General features: G+C 43.9%; 1 protein-coding gene across 5 annotated transcripts in view; it reads right to left on the bottom strand.

Annotated features, from left to right (window-relative positions):
- Window positions 1-18,890, bottom strand: part of TSPAN18 (tetraspanin 18) — a 172,439-nt gene that overhangs the window by 124,302 nt on the left and 29,247 nt on the right. Inside the window, exon 1 of one of the 5 annotated variants that reach the window (XM_080396770.1) lies at window positions 9,320-11,741. The exons of 1 other annotated variant lie outside the window; for it this stretch is intronic. The gene's annotated coding sequence lies outside the window, so the exon portion shown is untranslated. Of the gene's footprint in view, window positions 1-224; window positions 9,285-9,319; window positions 11,742-18,890 lie in introns of those variants that run through there. 3 more of the 5 variants (XM_080396763.1, XM_080396765.1, XM_080396762.1) reach the window with 3 other exon arrangements.

The raw sequence follows: 18,890 nt of genomic DNA, 5'->3' as shown, positions 1-18,890 counted from the left end.
GCCCGAGGAGGGCTGTCCCGGGGCGGCCAGCCTGGGACCCCCGCGCCGGCGATGAGGCCTGAGCCCGCCCGGCGTGCAGGAGGCACCGAGGGAAGGGGCGCTGCCGGCTCCCCGCCTGCGGGGTGCCCCCCTAACACCCCACGGGCTGCTGAGGCGCCGGGGCGATCCCCGGGGTGCAAAAGAAAAAGAAACCGGGAAGGTGGGAGGTCACTTGTGACCGGTACCTTAGTGGCAGCTGCCTTAAGGTACCAGCTGCCTAAACGCATGCAAAGATCTGTCGGAGAAAAAGGCTTTCAAAAACGTGTGCCAAAGCGAATGAAGATCCCATATTTGTGACACGGGAAAAGCCAACCCTCCTAAGTCCGGTTTCCTAGGGAAATACGTCTCTGTGCGTGCCAATAACTTCTGATCCAGTTAAACAATTTTAACTGTTTGACAACTACAAACTTCAGAAAAATAGGTAACTTCGTAGAAGAGGTTATCTCTTCAATGCCTCTTGCACATAGGACAGCTGTATCCCAAGTCCAACAGCCTTCAACAGACACCAGGTACTCTACAGAGGGGGTTCAACTCAGCTAACCCCTATGGAACCCCCACTTCACTAATCCTGATGCCCAAAAAAGTACTTGCTGGGTTGGAGGGAAAGAAATTGAGGGAGGAAAAAGTGTGCAGATGTAAGGCTGTTACTCTCAGTTACAATCATTAGCTCAGGAGCAAGGGCATGGGTTAGTACATCGGGCGTTGTACTCACATATAACAACTGAGAGAGCAATCCTACAAGGGCCAGATCCTGCAAGTAGCCCTATGCAGATGTGTCCTTGTGCTGATAAGAAGTCCTGTTTATTTCACGATGCTCTGCAAGATGAGGGGTGCAGATCTGGACCCCCAAAGCTTATTAGAAGAACAAGAGACAACAGGAATGTCTAACGGTGCAGCACAAAGGAGAAAAGTTGTGCTAGCGTCTCTCTTTAAATCTCTGCTAATGCCTCATGTATCTGGTAATGAACAGTTATAAGGCTCCCCAGGTGCAGATATTTGTTGGTGTTGGCTTTCTTTTTTTTCCTAACCTGATATAAAAATAGGGAGATAGACATAGAATTTAACAGTTATGGTCCCAAATCTATTTCTGTGTAACAGCAAAACTAGATTACACAACCAGATTGTATTTGTAATATATGTTTTGTTATAGTCTATTGCTTAAGACAGGCAATCATTTCAAGGTCTGATATTTTCTTGTAATGTTTGTGCCCATGTTTTTCCATTTCTCTTTCACTATTCATTTATTTGTGTCACAGCATGATCCTACCTCTCCTTGGTCTTTGTGGCAGAGTAGGGGATTTCCATTTCTTTATTAGACACAGTTTGACACGAGGTAATAGTCATGTTCCTCATTTGATTCCTTTGCAAAGGACTCAGAGTGCTATTTTCCAGCAGACTGGCTTGTCATACCCCTTGAGCAGCAGATCATGGTTCTTGCAGGCGGAGATTACATTTGTGCTCTGCAGACCTGTCAAACTGGGCTCTGTTGGTTCTCTCTCCGCAATCCCCTGTAACAATCTCACACATTTACCCCTGCACTGTCACAGGACCATTTCAGGACCCCACATGCCAAGCAATTTTGCTGTGTACCTGGTGAACAGAACACAAAAATGTGTATATGCCTAGCTGCCCAACTCCTACCCCTGTTTTGTGGCCTAATGCACAGATCTTATGCGGACGGTTTCTAGGAAACTCAGTGGTCTTAGTCCTGCCCAAAACACCACAGTTTTAAACAGCTCCAGATTCTATAGATAAGACACCGTCCCTATCAGGGACACTTGGCATTTTTACAACTGCCCCACCCCCACCCCCTTCCAGTGACGACATTATTCTAATATTTTGGAAAAAAGTACAGGGCAATGTACCCTAAGACTTATATGTGTTTTCTGTTTTCCATCCTGATTCTATGAAACTGTTTTGTAAATGAACAAAAGTCAACTATATGTGACCCCAGCTTTCAAATCTTCCACATGCTCGCATAGACACAATAGTGCTCTTACATGCTCAACTGTGCAATTTAAGGGGCCGCTATTGAAAATTAGCTTCCCGAGTTTATAGTGCTTTCACTGTCATGAAGGAACAGCTTTGTGAATCCCAGCCAGCACTGAACTGAGTTTTGCATTTAAAGCTGGGATTTACATTCTTTGTTATGTGTAAAGGATATAGTATATCCTCTATGAACTTAAAGCATAACAACCTTGATTAAAACCAATTTTATGATAGATAAACTTGTGAGAGGGCTTTTTTACTTCATTTCTGAAAAATACATCACAAAACTGAAATCAGAACAAGGAAATAGTTCCATGGTTTAGCCCATAACACTAAAGCTACTTTTTCCTTTTCAGAAGTGCCTAGAGCTGCAGCCCTCCAACTGTCCCTTAAAAGTTACATCTTATTTATCATAATCCAAATAGTCTCTCCATTACAATTCTGGTAGGCTTGAGTTTTCAGAAGCAGAAACTACAATGTTGGGAAGCCGTGAACAAATTGGGGCAGGTTCCTCACCAGTGTAACTGTATGGATTGTGAGATAATTGAATTTCACTCCATACAGCTAACCCATTAGTTAGGAACCCTTTCCTGTCTGTGTTTCACATCTCAGTTCTCAACTTCACAGTTTCCCTATTGCTTCCTTCCCTGGCCTCCCCACCTCTCCTCCCACTTCCTTTGCCTTCAGACTGCTCCCTTTCCTTTCTTATTATTTTCTCTCAGTTCTACTAACATCTTTCCCAATTTAAGGTGAAGGTGGATAAAGCAGGAATCCAACTACAGTCCAGCTTGGCTGTGGTTCCTAGCACTGGACTGGCACACAGCACAACTCATTGTCTAGGCAGATGGGCAGAAGGAAACTCTCTGGCATCTGTGTGCTGGAACCTGAGTATCAGACTGTTTCCAGCTAACCAAGGCACATTCCTGGAGCAATCTGTGCTCAGTAGAAATCACACCATGTTACTAACTCTGCTATGAGACTGAGTGGCACTTCTGAGAGCACAAAACAAACAAGGTCTTAGCCACAAAGAGCTTAAGATGACAAACTGACTGTCTGAACCTTATCACCTGCTCCTGGACAAAGACAGCAAGGTAAGCAATCTTGTTTTTCCAAAATGTCAATCACTTGTAGTGCTAACCGAAGTTACACTGATCAGTATGCTCTCTCATCTGCATCAGACTTGCTTTCCCGGGGCCCCTCCATCAGGCCTGGGAAAACAGCATGAGAGGGGGCAGTTGATGCACTGATAGTGAGAAGCTTGTTCAAGCTTCATTATTAAAATCATAATTAAAAACTTGCCAGTGTATTTTTCAACCCACTTTTGCTTTCCCAGGCTCAGTTGGGAAAACTGAAGCTAAATCATTTATGAGTTGGTTTCTTTGTCAATATCAGCATTTCCCAATCATTTTCATGCAAGCAACAACTGACATTTTGGAGAAAAAAATATCACAGCCCCTCATACAGCTTTGCCATGGTAATACTATTTTTTTTTTAATCAAGAGCTAAGCTGCATTTTGAATATTTGTTTACACATTTATTTTTCCCAACTTTGTTTTCATATTTATTTGATCACATGGTAACATACATGTATGTTTTTCTGAAGTGAAAAAGCATGTTTTTGTCATTCTTTCACATCTGACCTCAACTTCTCAATGTCTCTCAGACCCACAGACCACAATATGGGAAGCAGGCTTCTAGGGCAAAAGACATGCACCTATTGAGATTATCCAATCCATGAACAACACTTCATGCTCATTGGGATACTCAAATAGACATAATTTTCCTAACTGCTTTCCTGCCCACCTCCCTCCTTCCTCGTCTTTGAACTTGCAAGATTACACAAAAGAACTGGCAGTGGTGTCTAAAACCAAAATTGCAGAAACAACAATTGAATGAACCCTTGGACTCTGCCCAGAAAAATCTCAATTAAGAGAATTCGTTGTAACAATTTTAATATTCAGCATTGAAGGAATAATTTTAAAGCAAAATGAACATATTTAAAATGGTAGCCATCTCCACTGCTAACAACAGGTAAAACTGTATATTATTGAACTGAAAAAAAAAATCAGAAACAGAAAATATCCTGTTGGCTGTTTGCTTTTTTAAGTTTCCTAAAACGGAGCTTATGCCAAACCCTCAAGATTTCTAACTGCACACCCTTTGAGAAAGTTCTCAACGTTCATATTTCTTCTGAAATTTGCAGGTGAGCTTTTTCTGTACTTCTTGAACCCTATATGGAAACAAACCTTGTTTTCCACAATCTTTTTAATAATTTGCACTAAGGACAAGCAAAATGGAGGCCCCCATTGTACCAGGAACCGCCCAGTCCCTTTCCCCTACACATTTAAATACAAGAGAGACAAATACAGAGGAACAGTTACCCGCATTTACAAATAGGAAGTTGAGGCATAAAAAATGAATGCTGAAGGAGTACTGGAGGTCTGTGGCAGCTACATGACATCAGCTAGGAGATCCTGGATCCCAGAGAGGTGCTTTACTCATCCAAACATCTATGTTTTGATGCCTCTAGGCATTTGCATTTGCGTTCCTTTTGTAATACAAAGGGAGGAGGCTCAAACGAATTTTTAAAACTCCAGCTGGTACTAAAATCCTGAAGGTATTTTCGTTCTCCTAAGATTTTATAAAGCACCTCTCTCCTTAAAAAAAAAAAAGAAAGCTAACAAACATAGCTTCAGGGTTTACTGTTCCTTGAGGTGTTCTAATTAAATAACACTTTATTGGACAGTTATAAGTTATTATTTTTCTGACAAAGATATGTTATGTAGTTCACAGATATCTACAGAGAAAAGCCATAACTGCCAGGGGGCAGATGGAAGTGTTGAAAACTTCACTTCTGACAACAGTTAGATGGTCACCCTGCAATTTGTTTCAACACAGCCAGTTGTGTTGCCATAACTTGTTAAACATCTGCTAAAAACATATGGAAGCCTCCTGGGGGATGTACATTGATACCATTCATCAAATTATTTCACTGCTTCCCTTCTCCCCAGATGACTCCCTCCAGAGAGGCAACTGAAGCAAAGGATTCTAATGTCTATATGTAGAAAGGGATCCCTAACCAGAAAAGTGGTGATAGCTCCCCTTGAACCTGGGAGAAGGTGCCATCCAAGCAAATTCTTCTGAAGCACATGTAACATGGTTAAGGAGAAAAACAAAACAGCACATCATCAGAACTCCGAATCAGTCATCCCACTGGGCCCTTAGGTGAAAGGTGGTAACATGGTGTCCTATGGCAAAACTATTCCCCATTCTGCAGAAGTTGGTTTACATGGGCACTACTAGGTCAGCTGGGAGATTTCTGGAATTATGACCTTTGGCATGGAAGGATCTAAAGTTTTTCCTGGTATCACATAAAATAGAATTTTATTAAATCCAGAAAGTTGGACTGTCTACTACCTAAACACCAGGATAAATACTCATGGCTGTGTAAAATGACCACAAGAAAGCTGTAAAATGCAACAACAGTGTCAATGACTTGCAGCATTATCACTGACCCTCAGTTTGCGTGGTGTAAAGGTCGCTGGACATCACAAATGAACCCAGAATTTTTCATGATCAAATTCAGTGTGAATTTGCAGGGTGTAACTTTTAAGATGTGGACCGATCTCCAGTGACAGGTGGAGATGTCCTATCCTAACAAGTCCATGAAGTAACGATTGGATGGTGATGCTACTATAACCTCATTGGGATAAGTGTCAAAAAGTACTCAGCTTTCTTTTGTTCCCAGAAGCTTCTCTGTTTTTTCTCAGTTATGTTACTTTCTGTAACATAGTACTTTTCTGCAGACGTCTTTTCACTCGCCATTCATCCCCCTTCCAAGCACGCACACAGCCAGGGCAGAAATAAAACTGCACAAGTTTTGCTTCTTTTTCCTCAGTCTCAGGAATCCTTCTATGCATGTGTGCATGAGGCAGCCCTGCTCTTCTGTCAGCAAAAGGGAACTTGTAAGTGAATAGAGCATCCATGCTGGGTATAGGAGCTGTGAAATTGCTGAATGCTGCACAGTGGGATTGAGGCAGACTTGGTGCTATGTTAAGATCAGTTGTTTTTTAAAATGTAGGAATAAAATGAATGGTCCTTGTGAACCCTTCACCAGGCACTAATTAATCAGCCTCCCACTTTTACAAGTGAGAGCAAATGAATGCCAGGAATATGCAGGGATTTCATCAGGTGGGCATCAGGATTAGAATTTAGGGCTTCTAAACTGTGATCAAACCACATGATTGCACCCCTATCAGCTAATTCAGGCATGATGCTTCTTTACCTGAAGATGAAAACCCCTTCACTGGCTGGACACTCATTAGTCAGAATGACTGTTGTACAAATATGGTTATTTTACAGATGAAAAATATGGATTCTTGTAGGCCACTGTGGAACACAGGTTGGAACTATGTGAGTCCCTTATCTGACTGATTCCTGCTGTGAATATATTAAACACCATTGTGTTACCAGCTGCTGTTTCCTATCAGGAAGAGATAAACTGTGAATTTATTAAAGGTTGGAGCCAACCCCACCCCTGGTTTTACTAGACTGATTTCAGTGAAATAATGCCAAGGACACATTCTCTTAGCTAAGTAGCCCTTAGCCACCTACTGAGATTAACATATTGTACACACATCACAAAAGCTTACAAAGCAAGAGAAAAGCAGCATCTCCTTGTTTCCTGTTTTTCTAAGCTGCCATCAGAGAAGGATCCAGAATCTAGATTCTGTCTGAAAGATCCCCAAGACACTCTTCCAGTCTACTAGAAGGTTGAATCCAGCAAACCCTTGAAATCTGAGAAATATGGGAAGCCTGGCAAAGGCTCTGAAGCTTTCTGCTCTTCCCTCTTGTAACCAAGCAACTTTGCACAGCCTTCCATGCCATGTTTTAGCTCTTGTGATCTTGGCTGTGATAACAAATTGCAGAAGTGGTTGTGAAAGTTAAAAGACATTAAAAAGAAAATGTTAACTGGACTTCTCTGAATTCATGAAATGTACGGCTGAGTCAAGACTAAGGAGTTTAAAGGGGAACAGGGGTTTGCCCTAACTACTTCGGCAGCACCGCTTTTAAGACAGTTTTAATCACTCCAGTAGAGGTGCAGAAGCAGTGCAAGTCTTCAGGTTAGCTTCTTCTGTGCAGTCTGCAATCCAGTCTGTACATTTCCATCTTCCTCTTTCTCAGTACATGTCCACAGCCTCTCTCCTGCTTTCATCTCCTTTTCTCTAGGCACGTTTTCTCACACTGCCTCCAGCCCTGTTGTGTTCTCTGCAGGACTTTGACTCAAATTCTTTACTTTCCCCCAAGGATCCCTGAGGTAAACCCCTCCCTCCCTCAGTCACTATCAGCTTTCTATGTTGTCTTCCAGGCGATCTTATTTCAGTTTTACAGATAAAGACACAAAGCAGAGCAGGGAAAGAAGGGTCAAAGTCAGACAGAAGGGTTTTTCCTCTTTAACCTGACAAAATGGGGGCAAATACATCTGTTGCAAGCAGAAGCAATGACATGTTAGAAAGGATGAGAATGGAAACTCTGGCTTCCTTGGAAACAGCCACTGAAATGAAGCAATAGTTTTGGGAAGCCCAGGGGATTGATAGAAGAACTGGTCTCCTTCCAATTGGGACTTGCTGTGTTCCAGGGCTATAATCAGGCAAATACAGAATTTGCCAACCAAGGCTTTATTCAATGCGCCAGGGAGCACAGTCGTCCCTTCACCTGAGCTAGAAATGGCTTCAATAATGTGCAGCATGTGCACAAGTCACTAAAAAGCCTTCACCCTTCACCAGTCAGAGAAGTGCAGTTGCGTGTGCAGCAGGACCGGCAGAGGCAAGAGGATGGCAAGCTATTAAGAATGAAGCCTAATGGCCCCTTGAGAGCATTGGGAGTGGGGAAATAAAATAAAATTAAAAAAACCCTTCACCTGAATTTTAATCACACCCAAGGGAAGACATGAGATTTAATACAAAACATTACACAGCTGCTTTGCTACATGAGATTAACTTCATGTAACAGGATGAATAAAAATATTCCCACTCCAACTTTCTGAAACATTCTGCCCTGAGGCAGTGAGAGAAATGGCACAGAATACAGAATGAGGCAGGGCGATGAGCTAGAGATGCTTTTAAGCTCTGTGCAAGTCACCCATCCAAAACTGGGCTCTGACACAAATCTCCTTCAGCATCTCAAATTAATAATTCATCCTTAGCTGGGCAATCATTACAAGAGCTCTTTTTGTAGAAGTCATAGAGAACAAATATAAGAGTTAATTATGGCTGGCAATACTGTGAATCTTTGAAAGCAACAGGCTATGACAACACTTCTTAGGTTCTCCTAGTCCTGTGCTTAGAGCCTGGGCATCTGCAAAAGACTGTAAATGTAAGTGTATGAGGAGTGACCCACTTCTGCAACTGGAAGCTGGAATGCCTTCCAGGCGCACACATGACATTTTGGCAGCACAGAGAAAGAGAAGTTCAAGGAAACTAGGAAACAAGTGTTGAAGAGGAGTGTGAACAAAAATACCAAAGCAGCAAAATGTCTAGTTCTAAACCCTTTGGAATCAGGCACCCAAGATGAGCTGCTATCAAGATCACAAGAAATCTTTGTGGTAGAAATAAAGCAACTTTCCTCAGACACCAAGAGAAGTTGTAAGCTCACATTGCAGCCTGTCAAAGGCAGCAGGGACTCAGTCATAAATTGATTTACAAGAATATCAGCTGGAGATATAACCTTTCTGCTTTTCAAGATGTAGTGTAAATACATGTCCCTTGACAAGTAACTTCCCTTGGTAACCCCATCAACCATTTATGAAGCCAGAGTGGTATTTCCTTAGTGCTCAGCATGACAGGCAGTGTGCAATTCACAAAGTACACCTCCATCCATAATCAACAATTTCTAAAATTAACTATTTCCTCTTCCTGAAAAAAATATCAGAAGCATCCAACTGATCATTGTGCACATTTTGCACTTATCTTTTTGGGACAGCGGTCCCGTTAGGCCCTGGAAATTAAGCAACTGCCAGCACTGACTAGGCCTTGGAAAATAAATCCAGATCTCAACAATTCCTATGAGTCAGATGTGATTTTCTTCTTCTATGCCAGATGAGAATTCACAACTTCAGTGTGATGCCAGTCACAGAAATAATGAAAACGGAGAGCTGCCTTGGCCAGCAGTGTGCTCAGGGACAGCGTGCTGCCTTAGTCTCTGCGGGAGCTGTGGAAGGGCAGGCTGGCTGTGGCTGCTGCTGCTCAGGAAGGAGTCAGGGTTATTCGGAACAGATGCAGCAGTCACTTACCTGATCTCTCTCAGGTGTCTGGCAGCAGTAGTCATAGCAAGTCCAGTCCCCCGGTGCTCTCCTCTTCAGCCCACAGTTACAATTGCACCCCTTCCCACTACTCTTCTCTTGCCTGCTGGAAAAAGCAGTCTTGCAGCAGTCCCTCATTTTGGGGGCTGAAAAATTGGACTTTGTCTATGCTGTTCAGAAGCCTTGAGTTACCCCCAGGCACTGATGATGCTCTGCAGCTGGAGGTGTTCTGAGTGAGATGTAAATCAAGATACGTGGTCATAAAGCAGCTAGTGACAAGTCTTGAAGGAAAAAAAAGGTGTTATCTTTAGTAACCAGGCCAAATGCCAGCTCCAGCTAAGATAACAGACATTCTACTGACTTCCTGCAATTCTCCTTCATTGAAATATTATCCTTTCTACTTCCTGCCAGAGTGTCATTTAACACTGCTTTGCCAGCCTACCGTGATTCACTCAAAGGAAGCTGCATTTCAGTAAAGACTAAAGTAACTCCACTACATTACAGATGCATCCAAACTGTGAGATTCAGAATGAGGTTTATAGACATATATACATATTCAAGAGGCTGCATGAATTCAGTGGTTTAGTTTAATTTGGGTCAGTGAAATTAGCAATAATCCTTTATTGTAGGAAAAGCTGGTTAAATACCCGGATGACCCAGGCATTCCTGTTTGTATTATTCCGAACAATAGCGAGACCCTCTTCCTGTAGCACCCTGATCTTGGATTCCAGACGCCACTAATCCTATCACCTGGAAACAACTACTGCTCTTCAAGACTGCACTGAAGTGCTCTCCAAACGGCAAGCACCACAATGTCCACTATCTTTCATCATGATAGCTACTGGGCCATGTCTACACCAACATTTGCTGCACATATTGCAGTTCTGCCTCAACACCTTTCAGACACCATCAGGTGATACAAATGTTTTGTCATAACATATTACTTTAACACAAGATGAAACTACACCAAAGCAATTTACCCCTACCTGTATATTTGTGCTGGAATATATACCTACATACCTGAGGAAGATGGAACAGCTCTCAGAGTAGGCAGGAGGAAGTGTTGTTTTTCTGTTCACAATGGGTTTCCTCATCAATCAGGCATGTTCATTAAAGCTTGCTTCCTTTAGCGGGATCACTATAAAGGGCAATTATGGAGGAGGAAAAGGAGTACAGACTTATGACTTGCCATCTTCCAGGATTTGTCCTGAAGATTAATTGAATGCACCACTTTAATGAGGATGAGTCCCCACTGAATGGGGGACCAAATTCTTCACATTCTAATGTGACGTTACAATAACAAGACATCCTCTCTACACATGTAAGGCTGTGTCTTTCACAGGAGTATTAGGTACAGAGCACAAATCACAGACCAAGGAGCAAAGGCATAACTATTCACAGAAATTCAGGTAGTGTCAGAGCCTCGGGATCTGCAAGGCCAGCCCTGCTGTAGCTAATAGGCAATTTCTCCATCAAGTGTCACACTGTTCACATGTTCCTGCTTCTCCCTTTCCTCCCAGAGAGCTGATGGTGGTGGTGATGGAAGTGGGACTACAGTGAACTGTTCTCTGATATGAGGTGTGCCAGGCAGTGGGATGCTGCTCTCAATTCCAGAAGCTGTCAAAGCCATCATGGATTTATATTCTGTGGAAGTAATTAGGGACTCCCCGTTGCTCCTCCACTCGCCTACCATTTGTAGGGCAATTACATCAGATGAGAGTCGTGCTCAGTCAATGTTGCCAGCCTCTCCTGAAGCCAGTGGGGACTATTAAGAGAGGTTACTGGGGCAGATGGAATATTCCCACTAGAATGTACATACAGAGCTATAGATTTTGCCCTTGAACATAGCCTGTGGCAATTTCCAGCAGATAAATGAAAGCTGCTATTCTCATTGATTTTTTTTTTAATAATTATTTGCATCGTCTCTTGCTTCTAGTCATAGTGGTCCCATCTCCAGTCTGCGGTAGAGACATTCATTCCGTTTTCTATCTTCCATATTTGCCTAATTTTTTCCATTCGCTGGCTCACTCTCTCTACAATTAGCACAGGGATACAGAGCCCTTGTGCCTAGGGAGTCTGGAAGGGGAGGTGCTGCTGCTCACCAAGCTCCTTTTGATAAGGTTTGCAAGGAGAAGGGACTGGCTCTGAAACAGTGAAGCAGTTTTCTTCAGCTAGCTTTTGTCCTTCCCTCACAGCCAACAAATTGGACTAGCAACTCAGAAACACATCCTGAGCTCAATTTATCTTCCTGCATCAAGCAAAAATCTTTACAATGCAGTGAGTTTCTTAGGCAGTGGACTTCCCACTGTCAAGTGAGGCTCACAAGGGACCAGGACCTGTGAGTTTTGCCAGGATGAAAAGCCACACTCTTGCAGTTTCCTGCCTAATAGCAGAGTCCTTGCCCTGGCCCACCCCCCCCCACACCACCACCACCACCCCCACCCCCCACCCCCCCCCCACCCACCCCCCCCCCGGTGAACTGCCATTGACCCAGAGAATTCAATTAGTATGGTTCTTCCTTTATCAAACAAACTCCACATGGCCCAAACCAAACATGGTATATTTGAAAACAAATGGATTGAAATGGCCTTAATCTACTCAGACACTGTCCTCTGCATATGTTCCCTCCGATTCAGCCTATCCACAAACACAATCAGGGAATCAATGGGGGTCCCTTCTGGTTTGTGAGAGGAGAGGGGAGTCTTGACACCCTGCAGAACAAAGAGCACCAGTGACTGGGGTCTGTATCAAACAGACCATTACAGTGCCTTGACAGTGCTTTTTGGGCCAGTTTTCTGACTGTCCCCACTGTTGAGCCCTTAGGGAAAGCTGGGGCGTGCCTCAGCTGGGGTTCTAGGGAAGAAAGCTTGTGTGACCTTGACTCATACCATTTTCCCTATGCACAGTACCATCACATGCAGTCTGGACAAACCACACTAGCTAAAGCACTTCTGTAAGCCACCACTGCAGAAACCACAGCACCTTGCCTGGAGGGCTCTGAATCACTTCAGCCATCTTCATCTTCATACATGAAGATTTTTCCTTTATACCACAGAAAAGTTGTCAGTGCCTCCATTTATGGGGCCCACTGATCAGTTACATCTGTCCTAGGTTGCATGCCATGTCAAAGGGAGATTTCCTGCCTGACTTGCCCAAAAGAACGCAGCTACAAGGAGGAGATGAGAACCATCTTGCTGGCAGATAGGTACAGCCACAGATGCTGCACCTATGATTGCCATCATAGCCAGCACAGACTTGTTTGGGAATCCTCCTCTAAGACAGTGCACCAAGCAGTGAGTTGAGGTTGTCAGAAATTGCTGGACACTCCTGACATCTATTCAGACACCTCTCGCATGCCTCATCTTCTCTTACCCAGCGGAGACTGGGAACAACCTCTGCCACCATGCAGGCCACCTTACCTTATCAATGTATACAAATATCTTAGGAGCGGGAGACAAGAGGATGGGACCAGGCTCCGTCCAGTGGTGCCCAGTGACCAGACAAGGGGCAACGGGCACAAACTGCAACACAAGAAATTCCATCTGAATATGAGGAAAAACTTCTTTACCCTGAGGGTGCCAGAGCACTGGGACAGGCTGCCCAGAGAGGTTGTGGAGTCTCCTTCTCTGGAGACATTCAAAACCTGCCAGGACACAATTCTGCAACCTGTTCTAGGAGAACCTGCTTTAGCAGGGGGCTGGACTAGATGATCTCCAGAGGTCCCTTCCAACCCCGACAGTTCTGTGATTCTGTGAGACAGTGGAAAGCCAGAGAGGGTGCCCTGTCCAACAGGCCCAGGCAGAGATGTGCTGGAGGAGCAGTGGAAAAGGCCAAACAGAGATCCTGACTCCCTTTTGCTTTGGGGCACAGATGGAGAATAGCATGTCAGGCAGCACATCTTCGGTAGACTTTCTGGTGGTTCACAAGAAAAACCTGGTAAAAGATCAGAGACAGCACAACTGTGACAGGACTTGAAAACACTGCCACAAGATCTGGAAGGATCGTGACTTGCCTGAAGAGAGCTCTGTATAGTCGTGAGCATTTAGAGATACACCGAAGGACCAGTGACACATACAGGAATTTCAATCCTGGGCTATGCAGCTGGGTAGCCATGAGGGCTGCAAAGACCAATAAACAAAACTAGTCCTCCCTAGCACAACCCATCCCAGAAGGCTTCCTCCACATGGTCATTCAGACAGCAGGGCATTTGAGCCAAGTCTCCTGTGGCAATGCCCACTGAGGCTAGTCTCTGCTGCCACAGTGGGCAGTGACTTCTCATTCAGCCTTATCCCTCCTGGTGACAATCTAACAGCAGGAAGAAGGCAAGAGCCAGGGGCAAATATTCGTTCTAGGAAGATTCAAAGCCAGTGAATCTATTCCCTTTATACAGCCTTTATACATCTGTTTTCAGTGTATAACACATCTTAGGTGAGTTTAACAAAAGTGTGAAAAAAGAAATCCTGTGAAATTAGATCAGAAATCTTAGCAGAACATGTTTGAAGAAATTGCTGAAAAACATACATTAGTATGTTTTCTATTCCAGGCTGCCTGAAATATAAGGCAGGACATACATACCCTGAGTGGTGGATGTGAATTATCCCACTGAACCAGTAGCCAGCACTCCAAACTTCTGAGGTGAGCCATTCTTTTCAGCCACTTCCTTTGCCCCAAAAGCCCTTGACAGGTTTTCCATATTCTCTAAAGTACCGGACATGATCTCATTTTCTTTTTTTCTGTCAGAAACCCCCACCAAGAAGATAAAGGGCAAAAAACAAAGAGGAATTTCTGTTGCACTACCCAATTACATTCAAAGTAAGGAACCATTAGAAGCTGTTGCAAAGCTAGGCTCTGCCCCAGTGGCAGGGTGCTCCCTAGGAGCACTGATGGGCAGTTTTTTGCACCCACTGCTGCTTCTTTTTTCTGCAGACACAACACTCCCTGTAGAGCACTCACACAACAATGCAGCTGCCTCACTGAGAACAAGCTAAAAAATATCTGAGGAGACTTTTGGAAAGGCCGCCTAAGGGAGCTGGAGAAAGCAGTACAATCAGCAGCACAAGCACACTGAGCACAGCAGAATTCACTGGGAAAATATATTGATCTGGCTGTACTGATGTTGAGATTTGAGGAAGTCACAAGAATGCTTGAAGTTGCTCATTTACATTTTGTTACCCAGAATGCACTTCCAACTCATCTCTTTCCCACAGGCACCAACATCAAAGCTGTGGAAACAAGCTATCTTTGCATGAAGGTTTTTCTTTTTAATTAAACATTATAAACTAAGGCCAGAAATTCCTTCTTCTTTCACAGCTGGAGAAAGCATAAAGGGAAAAGTGAGGGTAGAGAAACAGAATCCATCAGTCACTGTGCAGAGAGAGATTGCTTGGCTGTGGATGCTTACAATTGCCTTCTAACTGCTTGGCTCATTCATGTAACATATGGTGAGGCATGGAAAACCCACCTATAGCCCAAAGGTCACTATGCCACCTGCAGACCCCCGACAACATGCAGCCTTGCACAAATACACATGGAAGTAATTAGGGAGGCAAGGGAGCTGGGATTTGAAGCGGAACCCCCTCAAGTCTGTTGCATTAATCCTTCCAGCTGAGCTGGAGAAGAAGTCTGAATTCCCATGGGTCTGATTGCCGCAGCTTGTAGCTCAGGGTGGAAAAAATGTGATTTACTGTTTCCTTGCCACTAACACGCCATTGCATTTGTGGGGTTTGGGCGGGGAGAAGCGCATAAGGGAATTCCAAAGGAGCCAGGTTCACTTCCCTCATTACCTGTACAGCCACAGCCTGGCAGGCTGTCTTTTTTTTTTGCGAGTGTTGCTTTTCCATGTGCATTCAGTTTAGAAACTACATTTGCGTTTCTCTTCTTATGAATTGGCAGTTAAAGGTGACGAGGTCTTTGGGACCAATGTGGTAGATCCCAGTGTCTGTATAAAGGGATGCAGAGTGACAGGAGTTTGGATTCATCTCTTCCTTATAATGCTGCATCCTCTAGAAGTCTTAAGTTGTGAACTGCAAATCCCTTCTCTGCATTACACTGATCAGGACAACTTCCCCTTACCACAAAGATCTTACAGCTGAAGCACCAGCCAAGACATGAGCATGATACATCATGACAAGGAAATCATGGTGGTTGGATGGGGCTTTGGGCAACCTGGTCTGGTGCAAGGTGTCCCTGCCCACGGCAGTGGGGTTGGAGCTAGATGATCTTTAAGGTCTCTTCCAATTCAAACCATTCTATGATTCTATGATTCTGTGACTTTGGAAAGTTAATTTATTGCCAATTAAAATAAAAATGTAACTATAATTTGGGTAGTGGGAAACAAAAGACGCAAAAACATTAAAACAATACCTTTCACACCCTCTTGCTCAGGCTCAGCTTCACTCCCTCATTTCAGACTCCTCTATCCTGCCCAGGCAGCACAGGGAGGATGGGAGGGGATGGGAGGTTATGGTCAGCATGTAGTGATTTCTCTCTGCTGCTCATTTCTTCTTGTACTTTTCCTTTGGGGCATCCACAACTTCTCTGGGCAACCTGTTCCAGTGTCTCACCACCTCCACAGTAAAGAATTTCTGTCTTATATCTAAACTAAATCCACCCTCTTCACATTAAAAGCCATTCCCCCTTGTCCTATCACTTACATGCCCTTGTAAAATGCCCCTCTCCAGCTTTCTTGTTGGCCCCTTTAATTACCAGAAGGCTGCTGTAAGGTCTTTCCAGAGCTTTCTCTTCTGCAAGTTGAACAACCCCAACTGCCTCAGCCTGTCCTCATAGGAGAGGTGCTCCAGCCTTCTCATTATCTTTATGGCCCTCCTCTAGACTCATTCCAACAGGTCCATGTCCTTCTTATGGGCCTCAGACTCAAATGCAGTACTCCAGGTGGGGTCTCATGTCAAGTCTGTTCTGTCCGTGACAGCAATCGGTAAGTGATCCCCCTGTCTGTATCTCAGCCCATGAGCTTTCTTGTTCTTGTTCTTCCTATTTTCTCCCCTTGTCCTGCTGGGGGAGGGAGTGAGCAAGCAGCTGGGTGGGAGTTTGGCTGTTAGCTGAGGCCAAGCCACCACAATACAGAAGTACAGCTTTCATAGACCGCATAATGCAAGCGCAACATGCTCCTTTGATGAAAATAACTGGTTTCGTGGCACAGTGGAGTGCGCAGTCTCTGCAGACCACTGGCAAGTGGCACATCATGCTCATGTAACTTCATCAAGTCATTCACATACGCTTAATGAGTGATAAACAAGCCACTGCATTCTTCCTTGTTCCTCCTTTACTAAGTGAACATACATCATAAGCACAGCCATCTAAGATGTTTCTATTTCATCATTCCCCTAGAGGTTTTCTATCTAATTTTAAACTAACTGTTTACATTTTCTGGATTGTGTCAAATAAACAGCCACCACTATATAGAAGCTCAGGATACAGGAAGAGGCAGGGATGGGGAGCACTGCTAAGGTCTCTCCTCATCTCTTTCTGGAATATAAATATTGGCCATGCAATTCCTAGTGCAATTGCCTCTATTCTTGTGGAATTGTCTGGGTAAATTCTCTGGCACCACACAATGCTGCCTCTGCTTTTTGAAAAAAAAAACAGATAAACTCACAGGGGGCAGTTCTGAGTGAACAGCAGGAATGCTTCTATGCTACCTTTGTGTTGTTGCTTAGCCAAGGATTTCCAGGCACTTTGCATGATGCAGTCACTCATCTATGGGGTCAAGATTATTTCCATGTTGGTTATCATGGAGGAAGGTGGTTGTGTCTGCTGTTCCTGCTGAATCTCCCAACTCTGCAGTTTTTACCCACCCCCAATGGAGGTAAACAAACCAGCATAGCTATCTCCATTTGACAAGATGTTCTGTCTCCTGGTGAGAAAACAGAAAGCAAAGTGTGCTGGGATAGCATCAAAGTCAGAACTATGGAAGCTGCTAGGTATTTCTCCCATCATATGGAGAAAATCAAGGTACAAGCATACAAGCCACCCACAAATTCTGTCACTGAATATGAGCTCAGAAGCTGATCCTAAACTCTAATCTTGGACTACCTTCTTCAGCTGATTTTGCTGCCTTTCCCTACATTTGAAAATGAAGAGCAAACCCTAATACTGCTCTAGAACAGCTTTTACTCTGCAACTAGTTGGCAGAGTCACATGCCATACAAAGTAAAAAATAATAATTGTGTGGGGACAATGGACCTAAATCTTTCTCTTGCTGAATCAAACACCAGAGCACAGTCATGCTCAGTTCTATAACCCAGACTAAGCCTTTTGCTCAATATCCCCAGACTGCCATTTCAGGGAATGTTTACAGAAAGTTAATGCCATGTCAGCATCCCTGTGCAGGAAATGGCAAATATTTAGGCACTGAAAATGCAGAAATGCATGCATTTGGAGTCTGGCTTAAAAGGTTTCCACCCTGAATGCAGCGCTTTCCAAAAATGAACATAACTCATCACTGGAAATCTGGATAAATACAGTTCATTTAAATGCTGCTTAATTTCCTGTACAAAGTAAATGGATGTATTTTAGTTTTGTCTTAACAAAACAGTCTCAAATTTCAGGCACCAGTTTTCCCCAGAAAGGGATATTCCATCCTACCCATAAAGATGCCATCTCCCTGGTGAAAAGCAAGGTTCTCTGGCGAGGGTCAAGGAGTACATGCTCCCTGTGAGAGAACAGTGTTTTTCTGCATTATCAGGCCAATACCACAAACATGAGATAATCATGGAATGGCAGAATGTATGCACAGCTCTCAAAGAAAGATCCCTCATAGCTGAGTCTGATTGCCCCTGTTAAGAAAGATACATCTGACTGTCTGGTCTGGGGATTTAAAGCACCTTACCAAGGTGATTTAAAGCCACATCTTCTCTCATTCTTAGTAAGCCATTTTTCACAGGCAGTTCAATTTTTGTGAAGCCATCAGGAAATAAAACAAGGCGGTGCCTGTTTTCTCCACATACTTTCTCCACTTCACCCAGAGGAGAGCAGCGCAGTTCTGAATCACTTCCCATCAGCGCGAGGAAAGCGCTTTAAGTGGTTAATAATACCCAGTCAGGCTGGTGCCTCAGTGACAGGAGACAGCAAAAAGGTTTAGATGAGGTCTGAATGAGCCACTCAATGTGCTCTTCAGTCACTTCTTAGCCCTTTTGTGTTACAGGTATTATCAAAGTATCTAGACTCATTACTACAATGCTGATTCGTACTCCAGGGTCTGGACATACACCCTTGTGTGTTCTTGCCCACTCTGGGGTGCTGTGGAGCAGATAAACTGGATGGACTTAATCAACATGCCTGGTCCCACTGCTTGGTAAACACTGTGCAGAATTCCACTGTTAAAAAGCTCATCTTACCAAGAGATTCCTTACCAGAAATATAGTTTCAGCCTGCGCACAAAGAAAGCACATACGATCCCTTCTGGTGGAAGTCTCCATGAGAGTGAGAAAAATATAGGGACATTATCACCAAGGATAATACATAACACTGAGAGAAAAACTTGGAAAGTATATTTTGACCCCATGTCCCAAATTTCTTATGAACTCAATTCCTGTTTGGGCTG

Source organism: Falco punctatus (assembly GCF_963210335.1).
Source record: "Falco punctatus genome assembly, chromosome: 7".
In the NCBI taxonomy this organism is placed as follows: Eukaryota; Metazoa; Chordata; class Aves; order Falconiformes; family Falconidae; genus Falco; species Falco punctatus.
This window is presented reverse-complemented; position numbering and strand designations above follow the sequence as displayed.